This window comes from Schistocerca serialis, chromosome 6 (genome assembly GCF_023864345.2).
Source record: "Schistocerca serialis cubense isolate TAMUIC-IGC-003099 chromosome 6, iqSchSeri2.2, whole genome shotgun sequence".
Taxonomy (NCBI): Eukaryota; Metazoa; Arthropoda; class Insecta; order Orthoptera; family Acrididae; genus Schistocerca; species Schistocerca serialis.
The window spans coordinates 120,158,064-120,171,788 of NC_064643.1; positions in this window are offsets into that span (position 1 = coordinate 120,158,064).

Consider the following 13,725-nt stretch of genomic DNA (forward strand, 5'->3'; position numbering starts at 1 on the left):
TCCCATTCGTTTTAGTGAAGTGACTCAGTTTAACTTTGAGTATAAAGATCCCTTCACACTACGTGTGAAGCACTGCTGTTCAGATATAGGAGCCTTCACGTCAGTGGATCTACGTAGCAAGAGGAAAGGAAGACATGCTGAACCAATCTATATCAGCTGCCAATAAAATATAGAAAGCTACTTCAAATTAACCAGAAAATGGTTGATGACATACTGTGTCTTATGGCATACATAACTGCCGCATATCAAAGCTTCTTTCGGTAATGTGCTGGAAATAATGTGAACGATGATGACGTAGAAGAACTAAGACAGTGAAAAACGAAGTATTAGACTGACTTATCTGTTATGTATATGTGTATGTGAAAGTGCAAAAATTGTTAAGCATTACTAGTCGTTATATAATTTTCAAAATAAAATCTTAAAAACGTATTATTGTTCTAAATTATTTTCAGGGAGACACAGTCTTAAGCCATTTTCGACCACATCATAATTAAAATGATTCTCAAATTAATATTACATAATAGAAAGAGGATCGTGTATTTTACACAAGGTTTGCATTGTATTAAAGTATAATTAACAGCAAAAGGAAGTGTCTATTTTGTCTTCACCAGTTTTATGCTTCCATGAAACTTAAGAGTCGCTGTATCTCAAAACTTGTTGAATGTGGCTTATGATTATATCTCTCCGACCTCTTCAGTTGTTCTTTACCTTTCCTCTTACCCTTGTTTGTTACTCGTATCCACATTTTACCACGGTTTGTGGTCTGTCTCACTCTTAGGATGGATCCAAAAATTTAGCTCATTCCTTTCTTCAGCATGGATCGTTGTAGGTTTAATCTTTTTGACCGATCCTCCACTTTCATCGTGGGTATTCTCAAAAGTAGCTATCTGTCCTGTTAAGAGTACATGGAATTATATAAAATTATCACATCACACTCGCATCAACTCTCAAAATACTCATGTAAATCATGTTATTGTGTTCTCAGTTATCATCTACATAGTGCAGCATTCTGTCACGTCTCCCAAAATCTAACAGCGTACCGTTCTTTCATATCTGGTAAACACTAAAAGTAAAATGTTCCTTCATGTGTGCATGGCTTCTTGCGCAGTGCTCCATTGCATCTGGTGTACCCATTAAGAACACACACTCTAAGAGAAAAAAAAATGTATCACGAAGAAATTATCTCAGTGGGACGGAAACTGGCAAATGTGATGTATAGGTACAAACAAACAAATGCTTATAATTTCAGAAAAACTGGACGAGTTATTCAAGACAAAGAGCTTCACAAATTGAGCAATACAATAACACTTTGGTCCACCTCTGGTCCATATGCAAGCAGTTATTAAGCTTGACATTGACTGATATTGTTGGATGAAGGATATTGTGCCAAATTCTGTCCAAATGGCGGGTTATATCGTCAAAATATCAAGCTGATTGGAGGGCCGCACCTATTATGCTCCAAACGTTCTTAATTGGGGGGTTTGGCAAGCATAAAGACAAGCCATTGAAACTCTCGCCGTGCGCAGGCGGGCATTATATTGCTGAAATTTAAGCCCAGGATGGCTTGCCATGAAGTGCAAAGAAATAAAACATAGAATATCATCAACAAACCGCTGTGCTGTGAGGGTGCCACAGATAACCAAATGGGCACTGCTATGAAAACAATGACACCTCAGATCATCACTTCTGGTTTTTGAGCTGTATGGTGGTCGACAGTCCGGGGCGTCTCCAAGCACATCTTCGGCCTGAAGTCTCACTGGATGGAGCAGAACTGGCTTCCGTAAGGAGTCCCTCTTATAATTGAGCCTTGATGAACAGAAAAGATGTTTCTGGAGGTGTCCCAGACAGTCGTGGGGTGCCAACCTTGGACAATTTCTGTTCTTCCCTCTTGCCTATCACTTCATTCCCAGTTATCTGGGCTGCTGCGCGGTGTAGCCGCGCGGTCTATGACGCCTTGTCACAGTCCGCGCGGCTCCCCCTGTCGGAAGTTCGGATCCTCCCTCGGGCATGCGTGTGTGTGTTTTCCTTAGTGTAACTTAGTTTAAGTTAGATTAAGAAGTGCGTAAGCTTGGGGACCGATGACCTCAGCACTCTGGTCCCATACGACCTTACGACAAATTTCCAATTTCCAGTTATCTGGTCGGCCGTCACGTCTCCAGTTATTTCTCTGATCATCTTGTCGATACTGAGGTTCCCACCATCCTTTATCATTTCGTCTATCCCATCCGTTTCCACTCCATCTCAGGGGGTGTCTCATCCTCCAGTTCTGACCATTTATTAGTTGAGGAAAGTTCGTTTGAATGAAGTGTACAGGTTCCATCACTTTGTTACTTCTGTTATAACTTGTGCAGTAGATACTGGAATCCACATACATCGCGCATGTTTTGGCTGGCGATCCTAATTTCTTTGTGTATTTCACGTGGATGCTTCATTAGACAAGTGTGTATAAGTAGCCGTTGGAGATATGCAACGTGTATCAAAAAGAAACATCCGAATTGGCACGTCTATATTTTTGAAACTAACAAACATATAAAATGAACTTCGTTTTTTGATGAACGAGAAACTCAAAAGTTTTTTTCTCATCCCTTTTCATAGGTGTTCAATACACCCCCTTGAGATGAACGGCATATGTCAGTGCGGTATTCAAATTGTTCCCACACTGCAGCGAGCATGTCTTGAGTTACCGCTTCCACAGCTGGTGTTACGCGATGTCTCAGTTCATTCACTGTTGTTGATAATAGAGGTACATAAACAGAGTCTTTTATAGGCCCCCACAAGAAATAATCACACACAGTCAAGTCCAGTAACCTTGGAGGCCAGTAATGTAAGGCTGAATCATTTGGTCCAGAGCGACCGATCCATCGTTCAGTAATTCTTAAATTTAAAAATTCCTGCACTACCAGAAGCCAGTGTCGCGCTGTCCCATACTGTTGGTATATTAAGTCGTTCGTATCAGTCTCCAACTGTGGGATAAAAAAGTTCTCACGCATATCGAGATATGTGCTTCCTGTAACAATGTTCTCAGCAAAGAAAAATGGACCATACAAATTTTCCCGTGAAACTGCACAAAACACGTTAAATTTTGGAGAGTCCCTCTCATACTGTACAAACCCATGTGGTTGTTCCGTACCCCATATTCTCACATTATAACAGTTCACTTTTCCATTTAAACTGAACATTGCCTCATCACTAAACACTAAGCGTGGAAGAAAACTGTCATCCTCCTTCTTGCCGAGAACGAAATTACTGTACTCCACACATTATTATTGTCCACCTTCACAAAGAGCTTGCAGTAGCCGAATTCTGTATGTAAACGTCGATGCAACACACGCCAGACGGACATCAGGGGTATGTTGAGCTGCCGAGCTGCATGGCGAACAGATTTCTGTGGAGTCCTTGTGAAACTGTGGCGGATGCGTTCGACGTCTGTGGCAGACACTCAGGCACAGAATTTATCGGAATCGTTTATGCCGTCGTCTAATCCTCTTGCTGTAGGAGGATCGACACCATACCTAACACGAAAGTCATACTGAGCTGTTACTAGTGACACGCACTGCGCCAAATGTAAAACATCTCTCACAGTTACTCCACGTTCCACTGTCTTTTGCTCACACCAGATGCTCAAGGAGTACAGCATTCATATTCCACACGCTCCTAAACCACCACAACCTCTGTCTTGAGAGGGAGATGTTGCAGAGGTAGGCATCATGATTGGTAAGGCTCTCAGTTATATCTCTTGATTGGTAAGGTTCTCGGCCATATCTCAGCATGACGTGCCTCTGCTGTAAGTCCCTGGGAGACGTAGACCTGGCCAAGGCGACTCGCCAGATGTCCAATAACTTACGTGTACCCCTGTCTGGCGCCATGAATACTCCATCATGTCTTGATGACCCACAGGTCTTGCATCAGCCATTGCAATTCCCTGCATGTGCTAAAATGCGGCATTTGGTCCTTTGGTGACAGGACACAAATGAAGTCACATCTTAGGATGATACGACCATAGTATCCCTCGAATAAGCGCGCGATCTTCTCTACATGAAACTGCGAGCAGTTTCTCTCCTCTTGTCCATACCAGAGGACGCAAACACATTCACGATCTTGATGCCCCAATTTATGATAGCAAGTCCTCGTGCTAGTAGGAGATAGGTCACACCATCCATCGCAGCACCTTCTTTCATGAGGAGGGCAATATTGCTGCAACTGTCCATGCACAGCGCCTGGAGAAAGTCATATTGATAAATAGAAACTGGTTGAGGCACACGTCCTACAGGAGTGCGATGTCGAGATCTACTACCTGCACCATGTCCTGAAATATATGCAGCTTGATCCTTGAACTAATAGTACTGAGACTGATAGTGCAAATCCATTAGGCCTGGCACAGGGAGGTTGTGTTGTTGGCGAACGTTTGGAGAGGTGGAAGAGGGAGAGCCGAAGAGGGCTCCACTGTCAACAACAGGTCCCCACCAGTATTCATTGGCATTTGTTTTCGGACAAGAGCATTGGTATCTGACGACTACTGGGGGTCGTTGGCATTGGGGGACAAAAGCGTTGGTCCTCACCACCAAGTCTATGGTGGCCAACTTTTCCTCTGGGATTGTTCTCCCATCGCATTGCAAGGCTGGTGCTGTGGCGGGTTCTAGTGCAGCATGGACAGTCCATCCTTAGAGCACTTCTACCGCACCGAGGGCTAGTCAGGGTCCAATAGAGGAAATGCTTTTGTCGACAGTCGATGATCAGTCGGTACAGACCAAAGGGCCCCCATGTATGTCAATGCGAGTACCATCACATCAGACAATATCGCGTCCTCCCCTGACAAAAGTTGCATGATACAACATTGCATACAGCTTGTTCTGATGTCCCTTTTGCCTGCAACCTGAGCACATCTTCAGCTGTCCGTTATTCATTACGATGGCATGACACCTATTTTCAAGTGTGACAGGATATGTTTAGTAAGGTCTATGTGCATCTGGTATACCCTGTGTGTAGAATTGTATACACGATAAAGTGTAAAAAATGACTCTGAGCACTATGGGACTTAACTTCTGAGGTCATCAGTCCCCAAGAACTTAGAATTACTTAAACCTAACTAACCTAAGGACATCACACACATCCATGCCCGAGGCAGGATTCGAACCTGCGACCGTAGCGGTCGCGCGGTTCCAGACTGTAGCGCCTAGAACCGCTCGGCCACACCCACCGGCACGAAAAGTGTACCCACTTTTCTCCCATATGGCTTATCACAGTTACATCGGGTCGTAACCCTGCTATCACCATCTGCTTGCAACTCAAATGGAAACTCAGACACACAGATCGACCTCTGGCCAAGACCCACATCTTCCACTTTCACAGGGCCAATGTGTCCATCCAAATGTCATCGTCTCATTGAGGAGCTTTCACAAGGCACAGAGTCCACCAGTTTCACATAGACCACATTGCTCAAGATGGAAAGCCGAATCCCTACCAGCTCATGATAAGCAATCTGAACGTCATCTCATACAAATTGGTTAACTTCCAACGCTTTTTTTCATGTATACTAGGTCTTAAAACTGAACTTCGGTGTCGATTTTCGTTGTGAAATTGTCATGGTGCATTGAAGGAAGTAAGTTGTTTTCATGTAATTATAAAACTCAAAAACATGCCCACGAGCTATCACAGCAGGGATGTAAACAAGACTGCCATGAAGCTTCACTGCCAAAGGCAGACTGGGCATGCATGCTTGTCTGAAGTAATGGACACTGTCTTTGACGATTTGCAGCTGTGGAACCCATGAAATTAATTCACATAAGGTGAACACGTATAAGCATAAGCTACTAACGACAAATGAAAATTTGTGCTGGTACTGGAGTCGAACTGGAATATCCTGTTTGTCATGAGCAGTCACATTAACCACTTTGGCTATCCGAGCACTCTCCCAGTGCTGGTTCAGACTTCTGCATGTCACACGGTCACAATCCAAATGATTCACATACGTGAAACTAAGCATAGGAACAGTGTTATTATTTTCATACAGTCATTTTAGCCAGGTCACGCGTGGGTATATCGTTAACGGCGACAATATCTGTGTTGATGCAGTAGCTGCATTTGTTACAAAACGATGTCTTTCAGACAGGCATGCATGTGTATTGCAATAAACGCAATTACTGCATCAACACAGATACGGTCGCCATTAATATGATTACGACTGGCGGGATTAAAATTACAATACAAAAATAACAATAGTCTTTCATGCTAAATTTCATGAACTTTTGAGCATTTGGATTGTGACTGGAGGTTTGGACTAGCACTGCGAGCATGCTCGAATAGCCGACTGGTTCAGTTGACCACTCATGACAAGTGGCAAATCTGGGTTCGAGTTCTAATCTAGCACAAATTGCCACTGGTCCTAAATAGCTGACGCTAAATTGTATTCACTATATTTGAATCCATTTCATGATGCCAACGGCTGCAAATCGTTAAAGACAGTGTCTGCTGGGTGTGTGAATAACATTCTATTATGTGAAATGTAGTTACTGCATCAACACAGACACTGTTGCCATTAATGATACAATCACGCCTGATGGGGTTAAAATGACGATACAGAAAATAATAATAGTCTTCCTATGCTTAGTTTCACTAATGTGCGAGCATCTGGACTGTGACTGTGTGACATACGTAGGTTTGGAGGGTCTTCAAAGCAGTGTGGATGGAGTTTCTTACACCATCACTACATTGCATGCTTTCAACTTGTTTATGTGCTTCAGCATTCTTCGTGTAGGTGAATGTCTTTTGAAGTAAATGACCAACTCCTATCGAAAATCGACGCTGAAGTTCAGCTGTTCGACTGAATATGCACGTTCAGTAGAACAACTGCTTCGAAATGATATGAAGATCACCTACACTGATCTTGTTGGAATCCACCTCTTAATTGTGAACAACGTGGTTTTTGATAGATTAGTAACTGATGCTCCGTCCGACACGATTTTAGAGAAGACGAAGGATGAGCTCAAGTTCTGACATCTGGATGGCAATATTAGTCCAATGAGTGTGGATCATTCGGGTCTCATTCTCAGGACGACCTTCACATTCGAACTCTCGTTCAAAGTGCCAGTGGGCGATGTGGTGTCTTTGCTCTGGCCCTGTGGAATGATTCGCGGACAAATTGTGAAGAAATTGGCACAATTCACCAACTACCCTGTATTGAATGGAATTTGATAGATACGCATTGACCTCAGTAAACATGTTGTCTCCTGCCTCTACATTGGGGGATATAGAGTGATCATCATGTATGACGGCCAGCTGAAGACCTGCTTGGGTTACAGAAAAGAGGGCCACATTTTCTCAGAGTGTCTGCAGTGATGGACCACCCAGCTCCAAACTACAGATGATGTCTTTACCTCTCACATACAGAGCGGCGCTCTGGATGGATACCAGAGTGATGCGTGGGCCTGACCACTCACAGGGTCTTTCACAAACAGCGGTATCAAGATGGGACAAGGAGAGGTGACCAATGCCTAACACGGTTTCTTCCCTACTTTGCCAGCTCTGGAAGGGGGTGAAGAGATGCCCCATGTCAGGATGGAAGTTGATGCAGTGGCTGTGCCCAAGACAACCTTTGTGCTGGATGTCAAGATTTACTTCTGTCATCTGACAGAGCCACATTCTCAGAAACAGTGGTCCCCAAGGACGCATAAGGAGTGACGGATGACCTCAGCCAGTGTGTCTATGACACAGTCACAAGCCTATGTGATCTCTCACCACCACAGTGAGCTTTCGACGAACTCCTCCACACTGGACTGTGATGCGTGTCCTTACACTGGGCCAACCACTGGTTGCTAATGTCAGACGTGCAGCCATGGATTTCCGACCAACGTGGTGAATCATGCCTTGTGTCCTGCGAAGTAATGCTGCAACTGCCATGCCACTTGGGAGGCGTTTAAAGGCCTTGCCACTTATACAATGGCATGAATCGATGATACTGCCCCAGAATCTTCAGCCGAGGATGCACAGGCAGCTGTTGCCTCACTGGCACAGAATCGATAGAATATTTTGTGCAGTGAAGGGGCAGCTTGATGTGGTTGATCTGCTGCTGCAATTACGCCTCCTACCCATGTTGTTATGAATATATCACTGTCTGCAGACTAGCTGCAATCCTACAAGATTTCCTCAATCTGTCTCAACATGATCACCACATGTATCAAACTTCAGCTGTTGTACGATATGCTCAAGGCAGCAGAAATGGATGTTGCACTAATGCAGGAAGTTCGACTGGAGACCTTTCCAGAGGTCTATGGGTTTACTGCTTACGTTACCCCTGATGCTATGGGAGACAGTGGAATGGCTGCTCTTGTGTGAGATGGAACAGAGATAACCAATGTGATGTACTTGCCATTGGCGAGGGGACTGCCGTTCGGTACGAAGGGGACTCTAATTATTAAGGTCTGTGCTCCTTCTGGGGCAGATAAAAGGCGGAACTGGTCACAGCTTTCTGGAGAAGAAATTATGCCTCTCTTCTTGGACCACTATGACCACATCATTATTGACAGAGACTTAACTATTGTGCTGTCTCAGAAAGATCAACAGCCAAACTAGAGACTTAACTATTGTGCTGTCTCAGAAAGATCAACAGCCAAACTAGAGACTTAACTATTGTGCTGTCTCAGAAAGATCAACAGCCAAACTATACTCCAGACCCCAGTTGTGTCTCTTGGTACAAGATCTGCGCCATGATGATACTTAGGAGGTACTACATGGTGATTTCCCTGGCTTTGTTCACGTGACCAGCCATTCGCCACCAAACTTGATTGCATGCACGTCACCTCTGACGCAGCGACGGCAGTTCTGGAAGCGAAGGACTGATTCATGGCTTTCTTGAGCCATAGTGCATGTATCTGCTCAGTTAACCTCCAGATAGAGATGTTGTGCTTGGGGATTGCTGAAACTGAATGTGGAACTGCTATGGGACAGGAATGTATGCAACTAATAGCAAGTCCATAGGCCTCATGTGAATGTCGATTGCTGAAGTATCCAGTGCTCCCACCATTCCCAGATCCCCAGGTAGAGATCTGTGACTCCAAAGCAAAGAGTCTCACCTTTGTCCACCATAGGCTTGAAGTTCTGGTACAAACGAGATGCCAGGATAAGGATCAGTGGAGAACCTCCCTCTACGTACCACATTCTCTCCAAACAATGATAAAGGCGATGGGCATTGATGCCCGCTCTGGATCTCAGAGTGACAACCCAGGTTGATATTGCACATACATTCATCAACCACTATCACTGAATTATTAGAAGGTGCACCATGATGATGCAGCCTCCCAGACCCTCACTGGCACGCTGGATGATACACTTTGGCATCTCTTCTGGAAGCGATTGCGAGCAATGATGTTGCAGACACCTTTGCCAAAGGGTCAGTTAATAAATCGCAAGGCTTAGATGGATTGTCAGTGGAATATTGGAATCTGATGAACCCACCATCTAAGGAGATGTACCAAGAGTTCAAGAGTTGCTGTCATTAGCAGACCCCATACGACTGGCTTTCATGGAAGGTCACATTATTCTGCTAACATTGCCACTCGATCACCCTTCTTAACTGTAAATTCAAGATCGTCCCCAGAATCATGGTGATGCGTCTCAAGAGAGTACTGCGCCAAGTTATTTCATATGGACAAATGTCTTTAGGATGGAGTGGTGGGAGGAGGAGAATAATATCCAGATGGCCCTTAACGACTCTTGAGATGTGTTTACCCTAACGTCAGCCTTTCAGTTGCATGCTGTCCTGGTCTCTGAGAACTTTTATTTTGCATTTGATACAGTGGGACATTCCGTCCTGGCTGCCATGATTAATCATATGGCCTTCCCTGGTGCCTTTACCTGCATTCTCCACGGTGCCTCGTTGAGGGTGATGATTAATGGTAACAGTTTTATGTTTGGTCCAACAAGGTTGCCCCTCTCAATGATCCTCTCTCAATGATCCTCTATGCAATAGTGGCAGAGCCATATCTATGAGCAGTGAAACATCTTTTGGGTATCTAACTGAGACGACGTAGTTTCGAATGCCATGCTTCTGTGAACGATCTCATTTTTGTAGCCCACGCTGAAGAGAAGGTCTGGATGGCGCTAGGATGGATTGAGTGGTATGGGAATACAGCAGACAGCAACATTAACTTGGTCAAGACACATTCCACGGAAATCGGCAGAGGATTCTGAGAGGGGAGTGTGACCCCTCTGTGGTAGATGGATATACTTCAGTGTTTTGCACATTCTATTTACGAGATATGTCTGCCATACAATGATGATGAACTATTAAACACCTTTTAAGAGAGCTCTGTATTCGTGTCTGAGACAGTCTCCTCCATGGTCCAAAAGGTCACTTTCAATAACACCTAAATGATGTCCCAGTTCCCTCACTTGGTGCAGATCCTACTGATGACTCCAGTGACCACACAGCAGATGCCTTTGGATATTTCAATAGTAATGGACTTCTCTTCAAGATATTCTACGCTACCATTACCCTCCACGCCCCGCCCTCACAGAGGATGACTGGGACTTAATAACTTCAGTGGCGGCCCTACATACAGACAGTAAAAAAAGTTTTTCATCACCTCTGTTTTGAGGGTTCCGGAACCTGTACAGAAAATTGGAATAGAGGTCAACATAAACATCAATTCCGCCTTCTTTATTCCTCGTGAAACACCACATACTGCATGTTGAGCCACCATACAGCAAGACCTTCAGAGATGGTGTTCCAGGTTGCTGTACACACCAGTACCTCTAATACCCAGTAGCACATCCTCTTGCTTTGATGCATGTCGGTATTCGTAGTGGCATACTATCAAGAAGTTCATCAAGGCACTGTTTGTGCAGATTGTCCCACTCCTCAACAGTGATTCGCCGTAGATCCCTCACAGTGGTTGGTGGGTCACGTCGTCCATAAACAGCCCTTTAGAATCTGTCGCATGCATGTTCGACAGGGTTCATGTGTGGAGAACATTCTGGCCACTCTAGTCGAGCGGTGTCGTTATCCTGAAGGAAGCTATTCACAAGATGTGAACGATGGGGGCGTGAAGTGTCGTCCATGAAGACGAACGCCTCGCGAATATGCTGCCGATATGGTTGCACTATCTGTCAGAGAAGGCATTCACCTAACTTAGAGCCATTATGGCACCTTCCATGACCACCAGCAGCGACGTCGGTCCCACATAATGCCACCTCGAAACAGCAGGGTACCTCCACCTTGCTACACTCGCTGGACAGTGTGTCTAAGGCGTTCAGCCTGACCGGGTTGCCTCCAAACACGTATCTGACGAATGTCTGGTTGAAGGCATATGCGACATTCATCAGTGAATATAACGTAATGTCAATCCTGAGCGGTCCATTCGTCATGTTGTTGAGCCCATCTGTACCGGGATCCATGGTGTTGTGGTTGCAAAGATGGACCTCGCCATGGACGTTGGGTGTGAAGTTGCGCATAACGCAGCCTGTTTCTCACAGTTTGAGTCGTAACACGACGTCCTGTGGCTGCACAAAAAGCATTACTGAACATGGTGGCGTTGCTGTCAGGTTTCCTCTGAGCCTTAATCCGTAGATAGCGGTCATCCACTGCAGTAGTAGCCCTTGGGCGGCCTGAGCAAGGCATGTCATCGACAGTTCCTGTCTCTCTGTATCTCCTCCATGTCCGAACAACATCGCCTTGGTTCACTCCGAGACGCCTGGACACTTTCCTTGTTGAGAGCTCTTCCTGGCACAAATTAACAATGCGAACGCGATCGAACCGCGGTATTGACTTTCTAGGCATTGTTGAACTACAGACAACACGAGTCGTGTACCTCCTTCCTGATGGAATGACTGGAACTGATGGGCTGTCGGACCCTCCTCCGTCTAATGGGCGCTGTTCGTGCATGGTTGTCTACATCCTTGGGTGGGTTTAGTGACATCTCTGAACAGTCAAAGCGACTGTGTCTGTGATAACAGTATCCACAGTCAACGTCTGTCTTCGGGAATTCTGGGAACCGTGGTGACGCAAATCTTTTTTTGATCTGTGTATTAGCACCATGCTCAATATGTGGACCTAGTCAACCATGTTTCACTGGTCTACTCAATGATGAACTAGCGTCTCCGTCTTGCCTGCCCCCTGTTGAACGCGCTCACATCGTATCTGCACTCTCCCACATCAAAACATTCTTCCTCGAATATAGCTTTTCCCTAGTATCACAAGAAGAATCTCAATGAAACATAGATTATTTCAGATCAGAAAACGGAATTTTTTTCTTTTCGGCGCATTTCCTGCTTATTTATTTCGATATGAACGCTTTTCCCTGAAAATTCGCCCTGTTTCGACTAGTACTGGCTATTCTCAATTCGAACCATCATCAGACCACCTCTGATACTAGTTTTCTGTAGTAAGCAAAACCATTTCGGAAAATCGAGACCGTTTGCACTTTAGAACCTGAAGATGTCGATTAAACTACAAAGCCAAGTAGTAGATTCTGAAACCTTAGTCTGTACCAGTCAAGTATTACCCCTGACCCCAGTTACACCGATTTTAACTACTTTTTCCAGGATATGTCTTGCTGGTTCGCTGAATTCATTCTAAGTGGCCAAAATAGTTAGTTCTGGATTCCCCTAATGCATTTTAGCAAACACGAAGTTCGTTATTCATATTACGTTAATCTAAAAAGTACACGTATCAAAGAAGATACTCTTCTTTCAAACTAAGCTTTCTTCATACAATGTTGCAGACCACCAGAATATGATTTTTTGCACCAATTGAGCAATTTTTTCCTAAGTAAGTCAATATTTTCCCTAAATTTATAAACCCTATACACCGCTAAATATTCTCAAGGCCTTAGCACGCATTTCCAGACACTTGTCTCTTCCCCTTTCAAAATATTTGCGGAGTAGGAAAACTGCTTGTCAGATTTATAAACATGTAAGATATTCCCGAATGAGTGTTTAGTAATTTTTTACACAATTTCCACTGCTAGACACCTACCGACCTATTTCAAGCTGCCTCATAAACACCCAGCAATATTTCCCCTACTAAATTTGGGCTTTGTTTCATGACTTGTATATATTCCCCATTTCTCCTCAATCTCCTGTAAGTCTAGTTTGTTTATTTGGCTCCTCTCACTGTTACGATAAATGAGCTGCAGTGAAACTACCTGCACAAACGCTTGCCTGACTAATCACGTTGGATTGACAGCGTCATCTGTTGTGAGGTGCAGCAGGCTGAACGAGTCCCGTGAAGCTTTCCAGGCTAGCGGAAACCCAGGCTGGCCTGCTTTAACCTCTGAGCTTCAGTACACGTGTACTCTATGTGATCCCTCGCGGCAGGTTGAGCTGCTTTAATGGTTGCGGCGGAACTAAGTACAAGCAGGTTGGAAGGAGAATTTGCACAATCTCTGGGCGTGACCTGCGGAGTGACGAGCGATTCATCATGCGTATTTCGCGACGGACATCCGCGCCACCTGGTACCTCATGGTTAACGAAAACTGCATGACATTGCTCTGGCCTAATTCCCAATGCACATGCGGTCTTGTGCGACCGATATGGATGAACATCGCCTGGAATGCGAACCTTCAGCAGATGTGTGGCTTCTAATTCGAAAGACGCTTGCATTCTATCTCCGAGTGCCACTACGCATGACTGAGCCCGGAATTCGCATTCACGAAGTTGAGACCTGCTTTCCCCAATCAAAGACACATACAATGAACTGGATCAAAGGACTTTCTGTATACTACCTTCTTC